Source organism: Chlorocebus sabaeus, chromosome 25 (assembly GCF_047675955.1).
Source record: "Chlorocebus sabaeus isolate Y175 chromosome 25, mChlSab1.0.hap1, whole genome shotgun sequence".
NCBI classification, from domain to species: Eukaryota; Metazoa; Chordata; class Mammalia; order Primates; family Cercopithecidae; genus Chlorocebus; species Chlorocebus sabaeus.
Genome location: NC_132928.1, coordinates 77,798,555 through 77,811,533, shown reverse-complemented (window position 1 = coordinate 77,811,533; position 12,979 = coordinate 77,798,555). Strand labels below are relative to the sequence as shown.

Genomic DNA, 12,979 nt, shown 5'->3' with positions numbered 1-12,979 from the left:
TTCTGCAGCAGTTTTGAAAGTTATAAATAATGTATAGCAGTATCTGGTATGCAACAGGTGTTAACTAAAAGGAAACTACATTATTCTTCACCAGTTAGGGTTTACTCACCACGTAGTTGAAAGCCATTTATTTTATTCTCTCTTTTCTTTCTTTCTTTCTTTTTTTTTCTTTTTTGATAGAAACGGGGTCTTGCTATGTTGACCAGGCAGGCCTTGAACTTCTGGCCTCAAGTGATCCACTTGCCTCAGCCTTCCTATTAGCTGGGACTATAGGTATGTGCCACTGCCAATTTATGCTTTTTAAAAATAAAACTGGCTCCCCTGAAGCCCCTAACTTCCTATCGAATTTTAAAGAAAAATGCCTTGATATTTCAAAATAAAAAAACCTTTCAATTAGGTTCCAAAGGGATGATTCACTAGAATTTAAATTACCTGTGAGTACCTTTTATAGATTAAAATTGCAAGCAAACAGGATGACTCCGCGTGTGTATGTCTGGGTTTCAGAGAAAGAGAGAGATGGGGCAATTTTAACCTACATTTGCTTATTTTCTGTAAGTCCTTTCTAACGCAGAGATTTTTCCAGACATTTTGCACTTGCTCTCTCTGTTGAAGATACCAACTATGACTCACAGAAGGTGAAAAAAAAATGACATTTATGCCTTTTCCTGAGAGTTGTTCAATAAGTAGATGACTTCTTGCAAACGTGCCTGCTTTGATGAACCCCCAAGCTAAGCAAATAAGAGTAAGGGTCATGAAGTGGGTGCTGAGTAAACACTAGCGAACTGATTGTCGGCGTAACCCAAAGATATATATAGCATATCCCAAATGCAGAGCAACCTCAATAAACATCCCTTTGGCTTCCTACTTTCTGCTGTTGGCGCCTGCCCTTCTGAGGCATGTGATTGACCACAGCAGCACAGATGGCATCCTCTCTCCCAGGAATGCATATGTGGGACTGAACAGCAGTCAGCACGTCCCATGGTGGAGGCTGGTCTCATGCACAGTGGAGATGTATACCTATGAATGTCATCCTCCATTCACCATTTATATAGAGACACAGAGAGAGTTGGTTTGCAGAGGAAACTGAGGCACAGCTGAAGACACAGATCTGCTAGGATCCTGATGGCTTTCCACATTCCAGTTAGGGCCCTCCATAAGCCTGATTCTCTTCTGGCCCTCGGATTGCCTGAGACACCTCGCTATCATGTCACCAATCTGCCCTTTTGCTTAGGCTACTTCCAGCTGGTTTCTGAAACTGATATCCACATAAACCGTAGTAACGTTGTGTTAACAATAAATGCATACCAATAATTTAACATTGAGAAACAAGATCAATATGAAGGGAATGGGCTATGTCGGTATATGATTAATTGTTGAGTTATATAAGAAGATGTCTTAAAATGAAGCTGGCTATTCAAATTATTCCTATAGAATGGGCTAATACTACTAAGATCTGAACAAGAGATTAAACTGGACCAATGAGCTGAAAAAATTGGCCACTTTTGGGTTTTCAATAAGAAACAAAAGTGAGTTTTTTAGCATGTCACCAGTGGGAAAGGTATGGCAATCAGCTTTCTTGATGCTCTCACCTCCACAATTCAAGGATTGAGGTGTAGTCTAGTATAGGGATGCTATTTCCTTCTCCTACAACATTTTATAAAACTACCTTTAAGAGGGGAAGCTGGAGTGGCAACAAGTGCTCTGATCTGGAAATGGGGGAACAATTCAATGTAAATTGCTACCTTTTAATTCATTTGATATTGCCTTGGAAGAAATGATAGGAGAGACCACAGGAAACATTATACAGAAAAACAGTAACTCTCACTTAATTTTGACCAGTTGCTACTCATTACCCCAACATGCTAAATCGAACACCAGTATTGAAGACCAATAATTTGGGGCAAAATGAATGTAAAGCGACCATGGCTACATGATACTGTCTTAAGATACATAAATCGTTGTCAATACAAGACCCAATTCAGTTAGGTCTCCATTGTGACATGATTCCATGGAGCAGGGCTGGCCTTGGACCGAATCTGGCTTGTGCCTTATTTTGTGCAGCCTGTGAGCTAAGAATGGTTTTTGTGTAAATGTAAAGACGACGGAGAATAAAACTAGAAGAATAACATTTTGTGACACACGTTAAGCATATAAGATTCAAATTTCCGTATCCATACATGTAAAGTTTACTGGGACACAGCAACACCCCTTTGTTTATGTGTTGTCTGTGGTTGTCTTTGTACTACAACAGAGTTGAATAGTCGCAACAGAGACCTTGCGATGGCAAAGCCTAAAATACTTGCTCTCAGGTCCTTAACAGAAAACAGTTGCCACCTCTCTGCCATAGAATCTTAGCTCTCTGTGTAACACCCATCTGCTCTCAAGCCTCATGGGTCCTGAAGGACAGAATTCATGTCTATTGTATTAGTGCTATTTCTGTAACATGCAACACAAAGCTTTAAATAAAGCTGGCATTAATAAAGATTTGTCAAATGACTGAATCATCAACAACTATCTTTTGGGCATTTTGCTAGTCACACAGATACAAAGATATATTGGGTTGGTGCAAAAGTAATTGTGGTTTTTGCCATTTTTTTTTTTAAAGTAATGGTGGCTAGGTGCGGTGGCTCATGCCTGTAATCCCAGCACTTTGGGAGGCCGAGGTGGGCAGATCACCTGAGGTCGAGAGTTCGAGAACAGCCTGGAGAAACCCTGTATCTACTAAAAAATACAAAATTAGCCCAGCGTGGTGGTGCATGCCTGTGATCCCAGCCACTCAGGAGGCTGAGGCAGGAGAATCTCTTGAACCTGGGAGGCAGAGGTTGTGGTGAGCCGAGATCGCACCATTGCACTCCAGCCTGGGCAACAAGAGCAAATCTCCGTCTCAAAAAAAAAAAAAAAAAAAAAAAAGGTAATGCCAAAAACCCCAATTACTTTTGCACCAACCTGGTAAGAGACTGACCCTGCCCTTAGGTTTAAATTGAACTAAGACCATCGAATGTGTGTGTGTGTGCTCTAAATGGATACATGTATGTATGGCTTTCCTTCACTACCATCAGGGATGGGTTCCGCAAACCCTGCAGATAACAAAACCCTCAAATCCTCACCCAAGTCCCACAGTTGGCCCCGTGGAACCTGTGATTATGAAAAGTTGGTCGTTTGTTTACACAGGTTTCACATCCCTCAAATACTGGATTTTCCATTTGCGTTTGGCTGAAAAAAATCTGCATATTAAGTGGACTTGCACAGTTCAAACCTGTGTTGTTCAAGGGTCAACTGTGCATATAGATAAATATCTTGAGATATCTCTCTCTATATATATCTATATATATATAGAGAGAACAGCCTGGAGAAACCCTGTATCTACTAAAAAATACAAAATTAGCCCAGCGTGGTGGTGCGTGGCTGGGATCATATATATATATATATATAGATATATAGATATATATCATATATATATATCTATATATATCTATATATAGAGTGAGATATATAGAGAGATATAATATATATAGAGATATATATAGTGAGATCTATCTATCTATCTATAGATATATATATTCTAAAACTAAACTAAAGCTGCAAGGAAGTTATACAAAGGAAGCCCATACATAGTAATGTTCAAACTGAGTTCAAATGGACGGAGTTCAAAACCATTCCACGTGAGTGCTGGTACCTTTGGCAGGTCACTTGTCCTCCTGAGCCTCAGTTTACTCAGCTACAAAGTGGGGATAAATCCTACTCTTTGGGTTCCTATAAGGATAAAAAAGGAGGATGTATGTGAAATTTCTAGTCCAAGGCTAAGCACACGAAATCCATGCAATACATGACAGTCCTCGTGAGTGAAGAGTTCAGTGGATGCTGTGGAGAGAAAGCCCAATGAGAGAAGCAGGTAGGCAGAGTTGGGAGGAGATGGGGGACTTCAGCTGGGCTGGAAAGAACCAGTTCTTGGATCCCAAAGCAAAAGCAAATAGCAGGAGGTGCTCAACATATGCAGAGGAAAACGAGGCAAGTATGGCAGCAGGGAGGACTCATGCAGGGGGAACCGTGAGAAGGACCAGAGACGCAGATAAACAGCAAATCAGGCAGTGCCTGGTTCCAGAGTTTTGACTGTCACCTGAAAATCACAAGAGATCTGCTAAAGATTTTTCAACAGGCAGTGATAGGTGCAAAATAGCATGTAGAAACAGAAAACCAAACACCGCATGTTCTCACTCGTAAGTGGGAGTTGAACAATGAGAACACATGGACACAGGGAGGGGAACATCACACACTGGGGCCTGTCAGAGGGGGTGGGGGAGGGATAGCATTAGGAGAAATACCTAATGTAGATGCCGGGTTGATGGGTGCAGCAAAGCACCATGGCACGTGTATACCTATGTAACAAACCTTCATGCTCTGCACATGAATCCCAGAACTTAAAGTACAATAAAAATTAAATGTAAAAAAAGAGAAAGTTTCCCTTTGCATTATCACGTTACCTGTGTGGGCATTTAGGAAGCCAAAATGGTAGCGTTTATTCCCACTGTGTAGCTGAGGACACTGAGGCTCAGGAGGACAAGTGACCTGTCAAAGCTACCGGCACTCATATGGAATGGTTATGAACTCAGTCTGTTTGAATACCTTGGTTGTGTTCAGATAGACATAATACATGATAAATGCCCTGGGTGTGTTCAGATAGACACACTACATCCCCATTGTATACACTGGCACAATCAAGATTTGCAAAATGACTTGGGGATCCCACGAATAGCTGTGCTTCCCTAGCAACTTCTGTATTGGGGTCATTTCAAAAGTACACTCAAGAGACAACTTCTTCTGGTCCTGGATTCTGCATGCAATTTAGGAAGGAAAAAACAAACAAACAAACAAACTGGAGGGTTGTTCTGCCAAACTTTTCAGCTGAACAAGAGAAACTCAGACTAAGACACCGTTTTTTGTGCAGGTGGCTTTATGCTCTGAGGGATTCAGAGCCTGCTGATTTTTGAGATCTGTTCATGACATCTATCACAGCATGTATATTACTTGAAAAAACATATCCATGATGCTAAAAATACTCTGCAGTCTAGCTTGACTGCAGGCTGTCAGAATGTTACATTCAGATTTTTCTACTTCCTGCTGATATTTGGACATTTTCACAAGTATAATGTTTACCCTTATTTTGTTTTTTCTTATAAAAGTAGATTGCAGATGAATAAGGCTTAAGGAAGGCTCAGGAAAGGATTTGTGTTGTATCCTGCCATTCTCAGTTGTTCTGGATAGATAATTCTGCCTCAGTTGCTCTTCTGTGGCGCTGATTTCGGGTTGGGGCTATACACACAAGGTGGGTGTTAGTTCTCTTTGGAAGGAGTCCTGCTTTTCAGGATAGCTACTCCTCTTTCCGGTCTAGACCAGGTCCACAGGTCTGCTGGGTATAATTGGTGCTATGACTGGTCACGGAAGGTCTGAGCTGAAAGGTAGCTATGGCACATCAAAGTTCATCACCTCATTTTATAGAGATGAAAACTAAGGACTTTAGGGTTTCAGTCTAAAACTAAAAAGTAGCAATGTGACCAAGGTGAGATCTTCTGACTTACAGAGAATTTGTATGTTGCTCACACCACACTACCATCTTTCTAAACACACAAGTCTTGCCTTGGCCTAGTATTTAACAAACAGCTCCAAGTCAGAGAGGGCTGATGACACAGACCTCACCTACCTCTCACCAGCAGATCCCAGAGAGGCCAGTGGCTAGCGTGGGGTGAGGTGTGTTAGCTTTCTTACAAAGTTGATTCGAACAATGACGGGCCAATTATTTTTCATTTCTATTTTCAGAATTCAATCAACACAACTGTCTAAATTACCGAGATGTAGAGAGGCTGTGTGCAAATATGGGCATGTTTGTGGTCGAAGAATTTTTTTTCATTCTTGAACCCAGCTAAAAATTTCAGTGTGCCTCTTGTATTTGGCTACTCTTTGGGAATGTCAGCTTTTCCTTACGAGGAAAGGAGAAACTATCCTAGGTGAAGAGATTTTGATCAGGTCTAAGGCAGTAATCATTAGCACTCCAAAATCCTTGTGGGGTTGGGCAGCTCAGGGAACCATATCATATATACTGCATGTACCTGTACAAAATACGATGACAGAGACATCTTGCAAATGAACTAACAAAAAAACAGAGGGAAGAAGAAACAGGCCACTCATTATGTGTTATGATTGACGTTTACTGTAGTACTTATTTCCATTGAAACTGTATGTAAGACATAGAAAATAATATGGCAGCCACGGGCGGTGGCTCATGCTTGTAATCCCAGCATTTTGGGAGCCCGAGGCGGGCGGACCACGAGGTCAAGAGATCGAGACCATCCTGGCCAACATAGTGAAACCCTGTCTCTACTAAAAATACAAAAGTTAGTTGGGCGTGCTGGTGCGTGCCTGTAGTCCCAGCTACTCGGGAGGCTGAGACAGGAGAATCACTTGAACCCGGGAAGTGGAGGTTGCAGGAAGCCGAGATTGCGCCACTGTATTCAAGCCTCGCAACAGAGCAAGACTCCGTCTCAAAAAAAAAAAAAAAAAAAAAGAAGAAAAAAAAAAGGAAAATAATATGGCAACCCAACTCTATACACTAGTCTGTAGTGCATCCTGCCATTTTGCAACCTAAGAAATCCTCTTTCTAAATAACATTATATCTTTAAATACATTCTATTATGAGGCCAACTGTCTACTTTTCTTGAACGTCTTCTGTCACTAGTTTGGAGTGATTTCACAATCCTAACTTACAGGGCCCGCAGGGAACACGTCTCAAAGCGAGGACACTGCTGGGATGGGTCAGGAAGAGCAGCATGTCCCCGCCAGTCTGGGTGATGCCAGAAGAAGTAAAGCACAAAATCGCCTCTGTAGTTTATCCTTTTTTAAATCCTTGCTAGTCTGAAGTGAATCTGGCTTTCAGGTATGCCTTAGGCGAAAACTAATGAATGTCATTTGAGTCAAAAAGAGGATAAACACACCCAGCACCTGTGATCACTCACTTATTTAATGCACCAGTGAGAATGTTTGAAAAGCATGATCTCCTTAGAGCACTGCTGCGTTTGACAGACTTTAATACGAAGGAAGGTGGCTAACGAGAGCCTCAGCTATTCCATGAATACAAGCATAACCGCAGAGTGAATGCCCAGCATGGAACATAGAGGAGGTACTTTTGTTTCCTTCACAGAACACCAGGCGAAGTTTTGGGGGAAAATACCCAAAGAACAAAGGAACGAACAATAAAACCAACCCACAAAGCTCTGAACTGCTCACCTGTGAGACTGAGCCACCTCGTCAGCAGATCCATTTTATGTCTGGATTGCTGGCCTGTCTAGCACTCCCGGGAAGGGGTGGCGTTGAATGTCTGGCACGTCGCTAACACTCAACAAACAATATTAATCCTTATCATATGACTTTATTGAAGGCCTGCACAGGAAACTAACAGACAAGGTTTCATGTGTCCTCACTGCCTGGAAGGGGTATTTCCACTTATCTGGACAACTGTTATCCACCTGGGAGACAGACGGGCCAGCTCAGTGCCTGGCTTTGGCCTCTCTTAACTTCCCTATGTATACACATGTCACCCTATAGAGATGTGACTTGGTCTGTTTCCTTGTCAGCACTGCATAAAATGCCTATTCTTTCCCGCTCTAGATAACAGACTCCTTGTATGCAGAGACTGTGCCATTTACACATTAGGAAACTTCCCAGGGGCACCTCATAGAATGTGCCTTAACCTTATTTAGCTTCAAGGACCCAGGAATGACTCACAATAATTGCAGAACGGTCCCCAAACATGAAGGACATAATACAGCAGAAACAACAAACACAAAATGACCTGTTTGGGAGAGAAGACAGTGTGCCCCAAACCACATATCAATGAGTTGAAAGTAACTCCAAATGCTCACTCACTTTGCAGGCTCTTCTTTCCTCAATTTCCTCGGTCTTCTTTCCTCATTTGATTGCCACTCTATCAATCAAATGAATACCCCATCAATAAGTATTTACCAAATACCCACGAAGGACCAGGCATAAAAAGAAATTTAGACACAGCTTCTCCCTACAGGAGTTCACATTTTGGGCAAATAGAGACACATGCACATAAAAAGATAATACTTAATAAGGGGCAATTACTACAGTAACAGGTACACATTATAAGCTCTGGGGGTCAGAGGAAAAAAGGAAGTCTTGGGGATCAATGGCTGAGGGCTGGGGATGTGCTCATTCCTGGGCTGGGGATGTGCTCATTCCGGAGGGTGCGAGGTGTGATCTGCGACTCCAGGCTGCGCCAGGCCACAGGGGACTTTGACTCCCATGGCTGATTCTGTAGCCCAGGCAGAGACCACTTTAAGGCTTACCTCCCCCAGAGAAGCTGTAGGCCACAGGATGAATGAATTCAACGTCCCACCTAATTGCCTGATTACTATGTTCCAAGCTTACAAGGCTGTTCTTTGACTATGTGTTCTTTTCAGATGAGAGGTTGAAGCTGGAAGTGGGAAACAATTCTTGGACTGTTCTCGGGTTTTGGCTTGCCTTCCATCATCGTTTTAGGGCTCAAATGGATCCTAATTCTTGACTCTGTCTTCCTCCAAGAACTTCTGATGCCTTCAGTTCGTACCATATGGTTCCTTTTAGTGCACGCTGCTGTGTGTCCAGCCCAGGTGCTCTCCCTACCCTCACCTGCTGTTTTGGGACTGGCAACTCACAGCTGCTCCCCGAGGTCCCTGTGTCAGCGTGGGGCGACCTCTGGCATGCAGTTTGGGGTGCAGGGTTTCCAGGCGTCAGGCAGAAAGCTAGGCTGCAGCCAACCTCCATCCTGCTCAGCTCCCGGGAGTACATCCCCAGTACTCACTGGTACAGGAATCTCCTCCCCAGGCTCTGCTTGTAGAGACCTTGACCTTGAGGCTTAAAAAGCAATTTCACAGGTGTATTTATTTCATGTGAAGCGGACTATTATCCATATTTTATCAATCTTGAAACTGGGGCTCAAAGACACGAAAGTCACATGGTCAGTTAATGAAAGCAGTGCCTACTACAAGCCAAGGCTCTGTTGTTGTTCTCAGCATCCATCATCGTTTCATTAATTCATGTGCTTCTCCGGCAGGTTTGAGATTGGACTGTAGGATCAGGGTCCTTTCGCTGATTTATGGCTGAATGTAGTGGGAGAGAAGCACTGTGTCTTCTTTATTAGCAGGGCAGGACGGGAGCTGAAGGGGGATGTGAGTACCTAGCAGTGCTTGAGAACAGATTTGAGAACTCCCTAGCCTGGGCTGGCGGATGGGCTTGAAGCTCTGGGTGACAGAAACAGCTTAAAGTTCATAGTAGTGGTCTTTGCTTGGGGCTATTTATTTTGAGATATCCGTATATGTCCCAGTCATCATCAAAGTCAGGACAGCCACTTAGAGACTGCAAGAAGTTAAAAAAGAGAGGGAGAAAGAAGGAACGAGAACCGAGGGAAAAGGACCTCTGTGTGGCGCCCGGGTGGCAGTCCAGCTACACCGTGTGAACAAGTAAACGTGCTATTACGTGTCCCTACAGGGACAGCTGTGAAATCAACATGCCCAGTGGAGATTTGTACTAGAGTACCCTGACGCAGCGTTGCCACCGAAGGTCACGAGAGGCCACTCACGGCATCACGCCGCAGGAGTTCCCTTCTGTTCTCTGAAAGCACCCAAGGCTGTTGCTGAGCATTAATTTCTCACCCACGCAATAGTATGAGTGACTTCAGAGTTTCGCCTCTCTTTCTTTACAGTGTGTGCAATTCAAGGAGGGAGAGATAATTGAGTGTTTGGTGCTGTGTGCCACGCGTACACTAGCAGTAGGCTTTGGTTCCCGTTTTATGCTCCTCCTTGGCTTGCCTGTGACTGGCTAAACACGGGACAGATGAGGGCAGGCTCCTCTGAAGTGTATGTGAAACAACACTGATCACCAGGAGAAATCCCGTGTCCTGCACTTCGGGGACTGGGGTCGTTGAGTTACATACTCACTCTAAGGCTGCCTTTGGAGGGAGATGGAAGATAAACTAGAAGGCACTGTGCTGTCTCTGGGCCCCAACAGAAATGGCTATAGCCAGAGCTATAAGAATACCTTGTACTTTTCTAGTATGATGTGAGGTTCTGCCATCTCATCATATACCTGGACATGACTATTTTTTTTTTTTTTTGAGACAGAGTCTTACTCTGTCACCCAGGCTGGAATGTAGTGGTGTGATCTCAGCTCACTGCAACCTCCGCTTCCTGGGTTCAAGCAATTCTCCTGCCTCAGCTTCCCAAGTAGCTGGGATTACAGGTGTGCGCCACCACGCCTGGCTAATTTTTGTATTTTTAGTAGACAGGGTTTCACCATGTTGGTCAGGCTGGTCTGGAACTCCAGACCTCAAGTGATCTGCTCGCCTCGGCCTCCCAAAGTGCTGGGATTACAGGCGTGAGCCACCGGGCCCAGCCCATACGTGACTTTTGATGACACTTAGAAAATGTCCTATTCCTAGTGGACATACAGTCTTACAGTCTGATTCAGTTTTCAAATAAGCAGAACAATATCATATACCCACAGAACATTGGTTTTGTATGTACAAGCTTCGCCATCTCAGCACAATCTTCATTTAAAATCAACACTCACTGTAAGGGAAAATAATTTGTATTCTATTTAATTATTTTTAAATTCTATTTGGTCTTGAGCAATGTCTGTCCAGATTATGGATGTCCGATTGAGGCTTTAGGGTTTGAGCTCTGGCCTAAAGAAGACGGCTCTCTGGGCAAACATTCCTGTCCCGAGCTTGGCTCTGAAGTGCAGGTGGCAACCCACTGCCCCTGAAGAGTCAGACAGGTGCAGGTGGGAGTGTGGTTCTACCACGCACTAGCCTGGCTGTAAGACCTTTGAAAAGGTGGTTTTCATGGATAAATATCCATTTTCCCATGTGAATTGTTCATCGTGGTATCTATTTTATCAGATGGTTGTTGGAATCTAATGGCATGAGTATGCAACATCCCAAGTCAGAATTTATTAATCCCAGGTGCATAATAAATGGTATTTACTACTTTTGATAGGCAGTTTTAAAAAGAAGAGCTAGTATTTTATTCCTCCTATGCCCAGTCCAGTGAATTTCCTTGCACATAGTGATTCATACCATTGGCTGAATGAATAAAGGAATACATGAAAATATTTCTTTCTCCTTAAAGCACTTTCATATTCATTACCTAACATAACAACCAATATAAAGAAGTGACCCTAATATTGCCTGCCTTCATGCACTGTCGTATTTCTTTCTTCTGAATCCTTGATCTCCTGTTGATTTCCATGGCCACAATCCTAGTTTACAAAGGTTTTTAAAACAGAGCTGAATGTTCTTTAAGAGCATGGGCTCTACAGCTGTGTGTCTGGTGAATCCAGGATCCACCTCTGACTGGCTGTAGTTTTGGGCAAGCTTTTTAATCACTCTAAACCTCATGTTTTCCCATCCATAAAATAGAGACAATAGTGGAAGCCCCCATCATATACCTGTTGCCAGGATTAAATCAGGTCTTCCATGGAAAACCCTGAAAATAGACCCTGGCGGGAGGCAAGTGCTTTCCCTGCCTGCACCTGCACCCCTCCCTACTCCGTCCTGGGCACTTCTCTGAGCACAGAAGCTGCAAGGACAACCAGACCCACTCTCTGTACTCAAGGAGCTAACATGTGGTACCTTTTGCTTTACATTTATTCTTCCCATAAGTAACAAGTAAGGCTCTGAGTAGAGCAGTTTTGATGATGTCACTTCTTAAAATGCAGTTCTTTCAAGCCTGGTCCAAATGTCCTGTGAAATGCTGTCCCGATATTGTTATCCTTGATTCTTGGTCTGCTCTCTTTCTGATCAGACTTGAGTTCCTGTTGACCCCTGAGCATCCCCTCCTCCACTTTTCCAGCTCTGCCATGTGTTCTCATGTTCCCACTTCTTGGAATAGTGCCATTGTCCCTCTGCCTCTAGCTAACTGGACTGGATCAGCCACTGAATTTCAAATTCCTGCCATATTCCCTGTCCTCCTTTGTTTCCTCCTCTTTTCCTGAATTTACATCTTATTTATAGATTTATTGAAAAGTGTAACACATTCTTATGGTTCAAAATTCAAAACTTACACATAAAAATGTCTATCTGACATCTTTATACCCCGGATGCCCTCCAGACAACCAATGTCTTATGATTCCTTTTATGCATATGCATGTTCACGTATCCCATGGTCTTCTTTAAACACGATGGAGTGTGCTGTACACAAACAGGAGTATCCTATACATGTAGTTCTCCATCTTGCCTTTCTTCCATAACAATATATCACAGAGGAGATTCCATGTTCCTTTACAAGGAGATTCCTCCTTCTCTTTGTGACCACATTACATGTCATGGTGTGAATGGGCTATAATTTAGTCAATGGGCAGTTATTTAAGTGGGTTCCATGTTTCTACTATTACACACAATGCTGCGAGGTACAGCCTTCATTCTGTACACATGTAATGCGCATAACTCGATGGAGGGAGGGTGTGTGCGTTTATAAGTGTGATAGATGTTGTCACCTTCTCCACCCTAGAAGATGTATCAATTTTCACTCCCAGCGACCTCATGTGACAGCATCAGGTTCTTCTCTCTTTACAACATTAATGTGTCACCATGCTTGTTAGTCTTCTCCTAACTCAATAGGTAAAAAGTGATATCTCAAAATAGTTTAATTTATGCATGATTCTAGATATAATATAATATATAATATACAATATAATATTAAATATATAATATATATTAAATATATATTAAATATATATATTGTAAATATATAATATATATATATTTGAGACGGAGTTTCATTCTTGTTGCCCAGTCTGGAATGCAGTGGCGCAATCCCGGCTCACCACAACATCCGCCTACCAGGTTCAAGTGATTTTCCTGCCTCAGCCTCCCTAGTAGCTGGGATTACAGGCATGTGCCACCATGCCTGGCTAATTTTGTATT

The 12,979-nt window shown here is 42.9% G+C and overlaps 1 protein-coding gene across 2 annotated transcripts in view; it reads right to left on the bottom strand.

Moving 5' to 3' along the window:
* Positions 1 to 12,979, bottom strand: part of CHRM3 (cholinergic receptor muscarinic 3) — a 511,637-nt gene that overhangs the window by 32,875 nt on the left and 465,783 nt on the right. The window lies entirely within an intron of this gene.